Raw genomic sequence first — 11,561 nt, 5'->3', positions numbered from 1 at the left:
AGGTGAAGGAGCTGAATGGTGTGACTGTTGAGGATGATCATTTCTCCACCTAAAGTTTGGATGATTCTTCCAACCAGGGTTATAGGTATTCGAGTATGGATCGTTATAAGGCTTTTGGTAGGAGTTCATAGCATTTGCTTGATCGTGCAAGACTTCTTTGAATGCCGGTATGGTGGGACAATCTGTAGTAGTATGACCCGACATATCGCAGATACCACAACACTCATTTCTAAGTTCTATAGTCTTGACAGGCTCAATCTTCCTAAGCTCAATTTCTTCTACCTTCCTAGTGAGGGCTGCCATTTTAGCATGAAGATCATCCTCAGTTCTGAGGATGTAAAGGCCTCCCTGTACAGAGCTAGTAGGCTTAGGCAAAGACTTGTTGTTTCTATCCCCGTTATCCCAAAGTTGGGCAGTCTCAGCAAGGGAATCCAAATACTCCCATGCCTCATCAGGGTGTTTTTCTAAAAATCTACCATTGCACATGGTCTCTACAAATTGTTTTAACTGTGAAGATAAACCTTCATAAAAGAAGCTAATGGTTCTCCAAGTTTCGAATCCGTGATGAGGGCATGAGAGAAGAAGGTTTTTAAATCTTTCCCAACATTCATAAAATGTTTCATTATCTTTTTGTTGGAAATTGCTAATATGTCTTTTTAAAAAGTTGGTCCTTTGTGTGGGGAAGAACTTCTTTAAAAATTCTCTCTGCATATCTTGCCAATTTCTTATTGATCTAGGTCGCAAAGAGTTTAGCCATGTTTTGGCCTTATCCTTTAGAGAGAAAGGAAACAATGTCAACTTGAGGACATCCTCGGTGACATTTGGCACTTTAAATGTAATGCTCAATTCTTCAAAATCCTTTAAATGAAGATACGGACTCTCGGACTCTAACCCATGAAACTTGGGCAGCAATTGGATTACCCCTGGTTTGATGTCAAAATGACCTACATTATCAGGAAAAATTATGCATGAAGGCTGACTAGTCCTAGCCAGTTGTAGGTATTGTCTTAGAGTCATAACATGGGGTTCTCGTTCTCGATTGTGGTGACTTCCCGCATCTTCATTTAGATCAGCCATCTCACAAGGTGTGAGATATTGCGAAGGAATTTCAGAAGTATGTCCTAAGGGATGATCTAAAGTTGTACGACTTAATCGACCGGTATCGTCCCTATTCCACTTTAGCATGCAAAATATTTCCCTCTTTTTTTTTTTTAAAAAAAAAAATAAATAAATATAAGTACCAACTAAAGATACTCTAAAACGACATCCTAAAGCAAAAAATCCTATTCACAATCAAACATGCAACAAAACATTACACCTCAATTTCTAATATTTTTCTTAAATTTCTAGACAGCTCCTAACTGGTTTGAAGAGGACACCTAAGCCTCCAATCCGGTCTAATGAACCTAGTTGACCAGGTAAGCTCCCAGGTAAGTGGAGGGGTCACGATGCGTTCGCAAAGGTCCCACTTAAAACCCACTTGCCTCGAACAGATGAACTGTCTCTCTTATAGGGACAAAGCTTGCCTAGACATCAACTAAGCCACAGAGCGAAATTGGTGCAACTTTCAGTGGTCTTCGTCCTATTGAGCTCGAATGTCCTTAGGGGCCAACGTCTAGTTGATTTTAGTTAAGCTTGGGACATTTATGCACTGGGATGATTTTTGGGCTAAGGACGAGTGATGAAATTCCGACCTTATCTTTTTAAATAGGTTCAGCCCTTAGAATATTTTATGTTGATGCCTTACACTATATGCAACAATCAAGAGATTTTTTTTTTTTAAATATTTTATGGCATGACATTAAATTTCATTGAATAGGTGATCAAGCAAATTATTTCTTTCTTTTTTTTAAAAATTTTATGAGTTGAAGTCTGAAATTTGAAATTTGAATTCTGAAATTTGAAATTTAAAATTTTAGGTTTTCCCTCTCTTTTTTTTTATTAAATAATCACCCTTGATCTTTTCTTAAAGTTTTTTTTTTTAAAATTTTCAATTAGCAACAAGGGTTAATGAGATATGATAACAATAAAATTTTGATTCTAAAAAAAAAATAAATGCAGAAAATTTAAAGTAGAAAGCAGCAAGGTTTCGTATTAATCTGATGGTCTTAAAAATATCAGAATGTCAATCAGACCGTTCAGATTATCTAGCAATGTGTCTTGCACTAGCTGACCAAATTTGAGTCAAATCAGACAGCTAATTTATATGATATCAGAGTTTGATGCAAACTATGCAAGGAATTAAAAATAGTAGTAAAGATGCAAATTTTTTTTTTTTCAAAAGAAAAATACTAACTACTAAAGTAAAAATTAAATCTAAATTTATACTAATAACTCAGCCGTTCCCCGGCAACGGCGCCAAAAACTTGGTGCAAAAATAAAACTGTTCTCCCAAGTGCAGGAGAATCGCACAAGTAGTATAACTCGGAAGTCCGAGGTCGATTCCTCAGGGAACGATCTTTGGGTTATTAGCTTAATTTCAGATTATTTGATTCAATAAAATTTGTGGATTAAGATGCTATTTTGCAAATAGAAAATCAATCAGTAAATAGAGAATCAAAGTTTGGATAGATTAAGGTGGTGTAGGGATCTGGAATCCCCTTTGATAATTTTGCATTCAAGAAATAAATTCTTTGGTTCTTGATTAAAGATGTAAAAGTAGAATAGATCAAAGCATGGAATATATTTTATGGTCATGTGAACTCTATTTCTAAGCATTCATCGTGCCTATTACATCAACGATAAATCAAATATTAAAGCAGTTCATATGTCGATCAACATAAACCATTAAAGAACCATCTACAAAATAATTATGCAAGAATCCATGATATATTGAAAATGTAAATCTGTAAGAATAAAGGTTTAGAATTTACTTCAAAGAAAGCAATACATCAAAGGTTCCTCCATCACCCTTCACCTAGGAAATCAGCCCTCCATTAAAACATTAAACTCTTCCTCTCCTCTTTTTTTTTCTTTTTTTTCTTTTCGGAAACAGGGCATACCCTGTTTCCTTCTTCTCTTTTCTTTCCTCTGCCGCCACACAACTCCTCTATTTTCCCGATGAGAGCTCCCGTTCTTCCTCCGATCTGAGCCTTTTATAATCTCTCCCTCCAAGGATCTTCGGAATGCGCTGGAGATCAATGCTTTAGAGGCAAACGGCTGGATCTCGGGCCCGTGAGGCTGAAGCGTTGGAGGAGCTGATCTCGGCCGGATCCGGTGCCTAGAACGGACGCGATGGAGGAGGCGGATGGCTGGGCGGTGATCTTGGCTGCTGCGGCGCTTCACGGGATCGGGGCTGATCGAGGACTGCTGGGAGGTTGCCGAGATGCGGATTGAACGGCTGGGAGGCGCTGATCGCGGACTGCTGACGGATGCCGGAGGTGATCGTGGACCGCTGTGGAGGAGGCGGATGCTTGGGAGAAGAGGATCGGACGCCGTGGATGGGGCTAGGGCGCTGGATACGGGAGCTAGGATCATGGAAGAATCAGTGGAGGAGGCGGATGGCTGCGTGGGAGATGATCGCGGGATGATAGGCTGCACACGAATGCTGGGAGGATTTTGGAGAAATTGGATGTGGGAGATGTGTGACACGGTGGAGACGGGATGCTGAGGGGTTGATTCCTAATCCGGAAATTGAAGGATAAAAGTGGAAGGGAGTTGTAGCACGCCTAATCTGAAAGCTGGGATGATGAAGAATAGATGGATGTGTGGGATGGTAGGCATGCTACTATGAGCTGCACGGACCGTTGGATCCTCCCGGATAATGAATCTAACTCCTTTGGTTGCTGTTCCATTAGACTGGATTTGGTCTGCTGATGCTCCTTCTGGTATGCAAATGGGGCTGACCCTATGTGCTCAGCTATTGACCTGCGGCGATGCATCTTTATAGACCCAATGCGCATTTAAACTCTGATCTGTGCCAATTAAAAAATATGAAATTAATGCAGCTCTTTTATCATTATTTGTTGGAAATAATATTAATTTAAGCTGCGTGTAGATCGCACTTTTGTGCTCTCATCAGTAGGCGAACGAGCCGGGCTCGTCTGGTCAGAGAGGACCGCAACTCATAGTCGGGGAGCACGAGCCGAGCTCGACGGTGGAAGCCGATGGAGAACGAGCCGAGCTCGTCTGGTCACCTAAGACCGCACCCCGACGTCTCGGGCTATCCCGACGGATCGGGGCATCCCGTTGTGGCAGGGCATCCCAATATATTGGGGCATCCTGACGTCTCAGGGCATTCCGATGAATCGGGGCATCCCGACGTCTCGGGGCATCCTGACCGTGGTCAGGGTAGGCGAACGAGCCGAGCTCGTCTGGTCAGAGAGGACCGCAACTCATAGTCGGGGAGCACGAGTCGAGCTCGACGGTGGAAGCCGATGGAGAACGAGCCGAGCTCGTCTGGTCACCTAAGACCGCACCCCGACGTCTCAGGCCATCCCGGTAACCGAGGCATCCCGTTGTGGTAGGGCATCCCGACCGTGGTCAGGGAAGGAGAGATAAACCTGACACCATGAGATAATCAGGAGAATCGGTGAGCTCGGAAATCATAAATTAATTATGAAATGAAATCCATAGAATGAAATCGAATAATGAGGAACCCCTTGGGGTTCTACTGATGGTACACGCGGAGATTTTCAGAGCTCCAGCTCCGCGGAATGAGAGTCCCGTCTAGGGACTCTAGCTGATAAGTCCCGGGTCGGCGGATGCGCGTGACTCGGTATGGTCCTTCCCAGTTCGGGGCCAGCTTCCCTTGCTCATTTGGTCGGGAGGCTTCAGCTCTTCTGAGGACAAGCTCCCCTGGTCTGAAAGATTTGACTTTGACCCTCGCGTTGTAGTACTGAGCTGTCTTTTGCTGGTACCTCGCCATACGAACTCGGGCGACCTCCCTTGTTTTCTCGATCAGATCGAGGTTGTTTCTGAGCTGCGAAGAGTTGGAGCTGGCATCGTGGTGCTCGACTCTTGGAGAGGGAAGTCCAATCTCCAGTGGAATGACGGCCTCCGTCCCATAGGTCAAGTTGAAGGGAGTCTCGCCGGTGGGGACGCGGAACGTAGTCTGGTACGCCCACAGGACATTGTATAGGTCTTCGACCCATTGCCCTTTGGATTTGTCGAGCCTGGCTTTGAGACCCTGCAAAATAGTACGATTTGTTACCTCGGTTTCTCCGTTCGTCTGAGGGTGCGCGACCGAGGTGAAGCGATGGTCGATGCCAAGCTCGGAGCAGAACTCTCTGAAATGGATGTTGTCGAACTGGCGACCGTTGTCAGAGATAAGGATGCGGGGAGCCCGAATCTGCAGATAATGGACTTCCAGACGAAATCCCGCATCTTCTGCTCGGTGATCCGGACAAGGGGCTCGGCTTCTACCCACTTAGTGAAGTAGTCGATGGAGACGACCAGGAACTTTCTTTGTCCGGTGGCCAGTGGAAATGGCCCGAGAATGTCAATTCCCCATTGGGCAAAAGGCCAAGGGGAGCTGATAGAAGTCAAAGGAGCCGAGGGCCGGCGTTGAACATTGGCGTTCCTTTGGCACCGGTCACATCTTTGGACGAAGTCCATAGCATCCTTCTGGAGTGTCGGCCAATAATATCCTTGGCGCAGAATTTTGTGGGCCAATGCTCGCCCTCCTAGATGGTTTCCGCAGATTCCTTCGTGGACTTCGCGCATGGCGTAATCAGCCTCCGTTGGGCGGAGGCATCTGAGGAGGGGAGAGGTGAAGGACCTCCGATAGAGCTTTCCCTCGTACAGTATGTACCGGGTGGCGAGGTGCTTGATTCGGCGAGCCTCTTGTTCATCAGTGGGGAGGACTTCATCTTGCAGGTAGCTAGTGAGCTCGTCCATCCAGCTTGGCTCGAACTCGGTGCAGAGGGTCTGCTTGGGCTCGTCTGTACTGGGCTTTTGGAGATATTCCAGTACCGCCTCTTTGGGAAGCTCGCTCATGCGAGAGGACGCCAGCTTTGATAGCTGGTCAGCCCTAAGATTCTCCGACCTGGCAATATGTTGAATATGAAAGGATTCCAAGGTCGAGGCGAGATCCCGTACCTTCTGAAGATACTTCTGCATGGTCAGGTCTCTGGCTTCGAAGTCGCCCACAATTTGGTTGACGACGAGCTGAGAATCACTGAAGGCCTTCAAGTCCTTTATTCCTAGCTCTTTGGCTAGCTTGAGCCCGGCGACAAGTGCCTCATACTCCACTATATTATTTGAAGCGGGAAACTCGAGGCGCAAGGCTTGCTCGGCGACCACCCCCTCTGGGCTGGTGAGGATGAATCCTGCTCCGCTACCCCCCGAGTTTGAAGAGCCATCGACATGCAGAGTCCATGTCAAACTCGGGGTCTGCTCCGTAGGTGGCTCGGGCTCGGGCTCGGGCTTGGCTTCATCTGGTATAGTGCACTCGACAATAAAGTCCGCGAGCGCTTGTGCTTTGATCGCCGGTCTGGGTCGGTACTTGATGTCGAATTCCCCGAGCTCGATGGCCCATTTGGTAATCCGACCCACACGATCTGATTTCTGTAGGATTTGCTTGACCGGCTGGTCGGTCAGCACAGCCACTGTATGAGCTTGGAAGTAGGGTCGGAGCCTCCGAGCCGAGATGACCAAAGCATAGACAGTCTTCTCAAGCTTGGAGTATCGGGTCTCGGCGTCCCTCAAGACCCGGCTGATATAATATACTGGCTTCTGGAGCTTGCCCTCCTCTCAGACCAGGACCGAGCTTACTGCAACAGGGGAGACAGCTAGATATAAGTAGAGGAGCTCACCCCGTTGAGGCTTCGTGAGCAGGGGAGGGGAAGCCAGTAGGCGCTTGAGCTCTTCAAAAGATTGCTGGCACTCGTCCGACCACAAGAAGTTCTTTGGCTTCTTGAGGGCTGCAAAAAATGGAAGGCAGCGCTCGGCCGAGCGGGAGATGAATCTCCCGAGGGCTGCCACTCGGCCCGTGAGCCGCTGTACCTCCTTGACCGTCCTAGGAGGCGTCATCCCTTGGAGGGCTCGAATCTTCTCTGGATTGGCCTCAATTCCTCGTTGTGTAATGATGAAGCCGAGGAATTTGCCGGAGGTGACCCCGAATGCACATTTTGCTGGATTAAGCTTCATCCGGTACTTTCGGAGTGTGGAGAATGCTTCCCTGAGGTCGGCTATATGGTCTTGCGCCACCTTGCTTTTCACCAGCATGTCATCCACGTAGACCTCCATGTTTCGGCCTATTTGGTCTTTGAAGATCCGGCTGACCAGTCTTTGATAAGTTGCCCCGGCATTTTTTAAGCCGAATGGCATCACCTTGTAGCAGTAGGTTCCCCCGTCGGTGATGAAGGCTGTCTTCTCCTCATCTTCTGGCGCCATGCGGATCTGGTTGTATCCGGAAAAGGCATCCATGAATGCCAGCAGCTCGTGACCCGAGGTGGAGTCCACGAGCTGGTCGATGCTGGGAAGTGGGAAGCTGTCCTTCGGGCAGGCTTTATTCAGGTCGGTGTAGTCCACGCACATACGCCACTTCCCGCTAGCTTTCTTGACGAGGACCACATTGGCGAGCCACTCCGGGTAGGCTATCTCCCGGATGAAGCCGGCCTCAAGGAGTTTGCTGACCTCCTCGGCTGCTGCTTGCTGTCGTTCAGGGGCAGCGCCTCGCTTCTTCTGCCGCACGGGCTTGCTGGTTGGCTTTACTTGGAGCCGGTGGACCATAATCTCGGGATCTATCCCCGGCATGTCTGCAGGCGCCCACGCGAAAACATCCATGTTGTCTCGCAGGAAGTTGACGAGGCGACCCCTCTCGTGCTCGTCGAGGCCGGAGCCGACCTGCACGGTTAGCTCGGGAAAGTTCTCTCGTAAGGGAACTTGGATCAGTAACTCACCAGGCTCTACCCGCTCTTTCTGGGGGTTGACCCGTGCCTCCATAACCTCAGTTGTGGGCTGGTCAGTTGTTGAGGCAGGCACCTCGGCTGATCGTCTTGCCTCGTAGGTCGCCAGGTAGCATCGCCTTGCCACCATTTGGTCCCCTCGAACTTCGCCGACTCCCTGGCTGGTGGGGAATCGCATAAGCAAGTGGCGAGTTGAGACCACCGCTCGGAGGGCGTTGAGGCCTGGCCTTCCGAGGATGGCATTGTAGACCGAGGGAAGGCGTATCACGAGGAAGCTCATCCCCACAGTACTTTCGCGGGGGGCGAGCCCGGCTGTGACCAAAAGGTCGATCTCGCCCTCTACTGGCACTGAATCCCCAGTAAATCCAACTAACGGGGCATTCATCCTCCGCAGCTGTTCTTTGGTCATCCCCATTTTACAATATGCACCAAAGTACAAAACGTTCGCCGAGCTTCCATTATCAACTAAGATGCGTTTTACATCGAATCTATTTATAATCATGGAGATGACCACGGCATCATCGTGGGGAGTTTCGACTTCCTCTAGGTCGTCGTCTGAAAAGGAGATGGCTTCAGAGGCGCGCAGGCGCTTTGAGGAGGTTTCTTCCTCTGAAGCTTCTCCAGCCGAGGCCCCGCCTCGGATAGTGTTGATGACGCCGGCGATGGGCCTGTTGGCATTCGAGCCTTCAGGCTGTGCTGCTCCTTCGGCTGGCCGCTTCTCTTCACGCCGGCCTTGCACGAATCGATCGAGCACCCCTCGGCGGATGAGTGCTTCGATCTCATTTCGGAGCTGGTAACACTCCTCGGTATCATGTCCGTGATCCCGGTGAAAGCGGCAATACTTCCAGGGATCACGCCGGATTCTGGTGTCTGGCTTCGGAGGTGGGAGCCGGATGTGATCCCGACTCTCAATCTCCATGAGGATTTCAGCCCGAGGAGCGTTGAGGGGAGTGTATCTTTCATACCTCCCTTCAGGTGCACGGGCCTGCAGTGGGAACTTCGGGCGGAGGGGTGACCTCTGCTGTGGCGGTCCCCTCAACCGGGGTGGACTCTTTGGGCGGGGCGGATTCTTAGCTCGCCGTGGAGACGGGCTTCTGTGCTGGCCGCGCTCCTCGCGGCGTCTCTTCTTGGAGTTCTGCTCGGTTCCGCCCCGCCTAGCTGCCACGGCTTCTTCCGCCTTGGCGTATTTCCGCGCCCGAGCGAACATTTCAGTGAGGTCCGCGGGGAAATTCTTCTCAATCGAGAAGAGGAATCTGTAAGACCGGGCTCCAGTCTTCAGTGCTGACATGGCGATGGACTGGTCAAGCTCCCGGACCTCCCATGTTGCGGCGGTGAACCGGTCCAAGTACTCCTTGAAGGATTCTCCCTCCTTTTGTTTAATGTCTAGGAGGGAGTCGGACGTCCGCCGCTGGGGTTGGCTGGCGGCAAAGTTGCCAGCAAATTGTCTGCCAAGCTGCTCGAAGGAAAAGACAGTACTCGGCTTCAGCCCGGTAAACCAAAGTCGGGCTGGCCCTCGGAGTGTCGCCGGAAAAGCTTTGCACATCATGGCCTCCGAGGCTCCTTGTAGGGCCATTAAGACCCGGTAACTTTCCAGGTGGTCAAGGGGATCAGCCTTGCCGTTGTAGGGCTCCACCTGGGGCATCTTGAACCGTAGCGGAACCGGTTCATCTTCAATCTCCGGGGAGAAGGGCGACTTCGTAGTAAACTCAAAATCACCATCACGCCCCGACTTCCTTCCATGGAGTGCCTGGATTTGGCGCTCCAACTTCTCGACCTTCTTGTCGAGTTCATCATTCTGGAGGATTGCTGCAGCGGTTCGTTCGAGCGCAGGTTGCCCTGGAACCGACTCAGCTTCTGAAGGCTGTGGCCAGCCTCCGTGGCCCCTGGCTGGGTGCTCTCTCCAGAGGGAGGCCCGGACTTGGGAGTCCTGACCTCGAAGGGGAAGTCCGCTTGTAGGAGGCTCTGGTTGAACTGGAGCCGGAGGAGGCGGTGCCGCTGGAATGCCCCTGGGTTGCAAGCTTTGGACGGCGGTAGCCAACGCCTGCACTTGCTGCGCCAGAGCATCAAACTGCTCCGGTCGAACTTGAGGCGCTGACTCGGCCGGAGGTGGTGAGTTCCGAACGGAACGTTCTGGACTTGGTGGAGGACGTCGAGAGGCGTTGGAAGCCCCTTTGCTTCTTAGCTTCATGGCAGCGAACTCGGGCCCTTCCTCTAGCGCCAACTGTTGCTGGAAATTGGACCCGGGGGCCGTCACGAAGCCAGGGGAAGGAGGGGCTCCGCCGCAGGGACGGTGGATGACCGTGCGCCGGCTGGTGGCGTCCTCCTGGAGGGGTGCAAGTCCGCCGTAGGAGCGGTGGTCGATGGCGTGCCGGCGGGTGGCGTCCTCCTGGGGGGCGTAAGTCCTGCAAGAAAACCGGTGGCCGGGCTCCCCGGCGCCGGCCCTCCGATGCTTAAGTCAGAGGGGGCAAATATGTGGAGAGAGCAGGGAAGAGAGTATGTGGAGAAGACAGAGAGAATATTTGGATAAGGTCCAGAGGATCCGTTTCCTCAATTGTCTGTGTTGTTTACTTCTCTCCACCCAGTCCAGGAGGATTCTCTCCAGCTTCAGGTTTTTCTCCTGTTTTTTTGGTCCTCCCCCCTTTTCCCCTCCAGGTTTCCTTTTATAGGAGGATTTTTGTTACCTGGGAGGTGACAGGAGGTTTGTCCTGTTTTGTAATAATTGGGCGCGATTTGGCCCATTAATGGCGTGGTGGAAAATAAGGTCGAATCAGACCGGAACCAGAGAGTTGTCACGGTCGATCGGACCTGTTGGGGTGGTTGAACCGCCGGCCGTGGTAGGCCTGGGGTCCGTGGATGGTAAGTGCATTTATTACCGAGTGAACCGGCGGTCAGGGAGAGCCATACGCTTTGATGGTTCAGTGATCCGGAGATCGCCTTGAGCCGTGTTCATTAAATGACTGAGTGTATCGGAGACTCGAGGGGGTCTCATGCATTAATGGCAGGTCGTGCCGAATACCTGCGGAGATCTTATGCCTTGATGGCTTGGAGATAGCGGCAGGTTGTAGTGGAGTTGTCAGGTCCCTCAGGCTTAGAGGGTTAGGCGGAAGTTGAACATTTGGTCCAAGGCAATCGGCTCGGCAGGGGTGCCGAGCCGAGCTGGTCGCCCAATGGGGTGCCCTGTGGCGGGGTTGCTTCATAGTACTTCTGCTCGGCGCCCTTTGGGTGAGCGTCTTTACTTGCGCTCTTTGGTTGGTTTCCTGGTCGGCGCTCTTTAGGCAAGCGCTTTCTCTGGTCGGCGTTTTCTAGCCGGGCACCCTGCTGATCGGCACTCTTCGGTCGAGCGCCTTTCTGGCCGAGCATCCCTACTTGGTCATTTTGGTTGGGCGCCTCTTCTTGGCGCTCTCTCTGGTCGGTGCTCTCTGGCCGAGCACCCTGCTGGTCGGCACTCTTCGGTCGAGCGCCTTTCCGGTTGGCACTCTTTGGCCGAGCGCCTTTCTGGTCGGCGCCCGTTGGCCGAGCGCCTCCGTGACGGTATGACTTGGGGTTTTTCCCCCAACAGTCACTATTCCGAAATCTGATAATTATAGATCTATGCCACAAGGGTTAAATATGGTCGTATGACCTATGCTGCAATGGTTAAGTATGGTTGTAGTCATTGGCTGTAGAGTTGAAATAGATATAAAAACTTGATATCCGAATTTGAATATGTGA

The 11,561-nt window shown here is 50.8% G+C and overlaps 1 non-coding gene across 1 annotated transcript; it reads left to right on the top strand.

The window, feature by feature from the left end:
• The first annotated feature begins 556 nt into the window (after positions 1 to 556).
• LOC120107991 (small nucleolar RNA R71) lies at positions 557 to 665 on the top strand. Its single transcript, XR_005509549.3, has one exon. It is a non-coding gene; the product is annotated as a small nucleolar RNA R71 (small nucleolar RNA).
• The last annotated feature ends 10,896 nt before the right edge of the window (positions 666 to 11,561 follow it).

The sequence above is a fragment of the Phoenix dactylifera genome, chromosome 12, assembly GCF_051530095.1.
Source record: "Phoenix dactylifera cultivar Ajwa chromosome 12, Ajwa_hap1_PhDact_Kaust_v1.1, whole genome shotgun sequence".
NCBI classification, from domain to species: domain Eukaryota; kingdom Viridiplantae; phylum Streptophyta; class Magnoliopsida; order Arecales; family Arecaceae; genus Phoenix; species Phoenix dactylifera.
The sequence above is the reverse complement of the archived record's forward strand: the minus strand, read 5'-3'. Positions and strand labels throughout refer to the sequence as shown.